We start from the raw sequence: 2,143 nt of genomic DNA, 5'->3' as shown, positions 1-2,143 counted from the left end.
ACAGCGGTGACAATTAATTTAGGGAAGAAGAGAAAAATAAATATCTTCGTACCTGGTCTGATACACAAGGATGTAATATTGATGCTTTTTTTCACACCTCTAGGGACTATAATTATACATCGTTACAAGCCGACACTTCGATACATGCAGTTCGGTTCAAGGGGCTTTTGTTACTATGTATTTATATGGACAGTTGGCCGGACCAGTCAACAACTTCGATACAAGTGATATATTCGGTTCTAGCGACTTCGAAACAATGAGAGTTTACTGTATTAAACAGCTTTGGTTTTACAGAAAAGCTTTTCCAGGAGGTGGGAACAGTTGTTGTAACGATTTAGTATGTTAATATTTTTTGTCAAAACTTATTTTACATAAAACATACATATGACAGAGTGGTATTGTTTTGGTAAAATATTTTCACAAACCATTTATATATTTACTTTACTAGGAGGTGCTAACAGTGTCTTACAAACCTACTTGAGTGGGTGTATCTGGCACAGCTTCACATTATCATCATCCATTCTGGTAGTAGTGGTGTCTAGTGCCTGCCCACAACCTATCTGAGTGGGTGTATCTGGCACAGCTTTACATTATCATTATCCATTCTGGTACTAGTGGTGTCTAGTGCCTTACAAACCTACCTGAGGTGGGTGTATCTGGCACAGCTTCACATTATCATCATCATCCATTCTGGTAGTAGTGGTGTCTATGCCAGTAGTAGCCACAGTTACTTATTTAATTTTATTTTCTACTTACACAACCTATAGAACATTAAACTAACTTCTCTACCTCAACTTTTTTCTTTATTTTAATCAACCTGTTGTCATTTACTCAAAAATATCCTCCAAGACTTCACCAATCACGTAACGGTGAGGAGGCAGGCCAGAGTGGTTGGTTTAGCTTAGGTGTTGGAACTTCGACTGACAGTACGTGTTGTTACACGACTTATTTATTTTAAGTGAGGATGTAGTGGGTGAATGGAGCACACAGACACTAACTCGAGACTAACTGCCTTCCCTCTGGTCTTACACTTGCACTAAATTAAGCACGGGTAGCGCAGCTAGCCCACTTTAGCTTTGTGTAAAATTCAAACCAAACCACGTCGATAGAACAGCAGAATTAGTTATCATAAAATGGTTAATAAAGAGAAATTATTGTTAATCAAGAGCTTTTTTGTTTAGAATTAAGCTAAAGCTGCACAATGGGCTATCTGTGCTCTGCCCACCACGGGTATCGAAACCCGGTTTTAGTGTGTAAGTCCGCAGACATACTACTGTGGCACTGGGGGGCTAATCAAGAGCTTGAAACCATTGATGTTGAATATAAGTACAGTTGGGATTTGAAAGGTATTAAATATATATCGCTGATGTATGTATTTTGAAGGTAGCTGATGGGGAATAATCTTTAAAACTGATATTTCTCAAATACAGTTGACGTACTTACTGATAGATTGGACTAGATATTTATTTTTTAGTATTTTAAACGATTTATCTACTGAGCAATTAAAAAATAAATTAGTAGCGGAAATACTAAATATTTTAAAATCCTGTATGGATATAGGTTGACGTACCATAGCCAGTAGAAGACAACTAAAATACAATTTATAGATACATAACATTAAGTGGGACGCTCCCATGACTTTGTACTTAGTTATCAGAATATCCAGTACGTTATCTCAGTTGGTAAACCACTTGACCATTGTACAGGGTATCCAGGGTTCGATACCAACCTTACCAGTAAGTGATGTAGTGGTGAGAGTTTGTAGAGCACCTGCATAACGTACGACAGACAATATGACATAACAATGAAATCACCACACCAAGAAGCTTTATTTCAATAAGAGGACGAGACTTCATTTTAGTAACACACATACTAGAAACACATAAAATCTTAAATTCATTTGAAAAATGAAACTTGAATAAAATTCTGTGTTTCAGACAGATAGAACAGTGTAAAAATAATACATATAGTGTCTTCTTCACAGAGAATTATTGAATAATCAAACCAGGAAGATTTGTTTATTAACTTCGCACAAAGCTACTCGGGGCTATCTGTGCTAGCCGTCCCTAATTTAGTAGTGTAAGACTAGAGGGAAGGTAGCTAGTTATCACCACCCACAGCCAACTCTTGGGCTACTCTTGTA

The sequence above is a fragment of the Tachypleus tridentatus genome, chromosome 4 (assembly GCF_004210375.1).
Source record: "Tachypleus tridentatus isolate NWPU-2018 chromosome 4, ASM421037v1, whole genome shotgun sequence".
Classification (NCBI taxonomy): domain Eukaryota; kingdom Metazoa; phylum Arthropoda; class Merostomata; order Xiphosura; family Limulidae; genus Tachypleus; species Tachypleus tridentatus.
The sequence above is the reverse complement of the archived record's forward strand: the minus strand, read 5'-3'. Positions refer to the sequence as shown.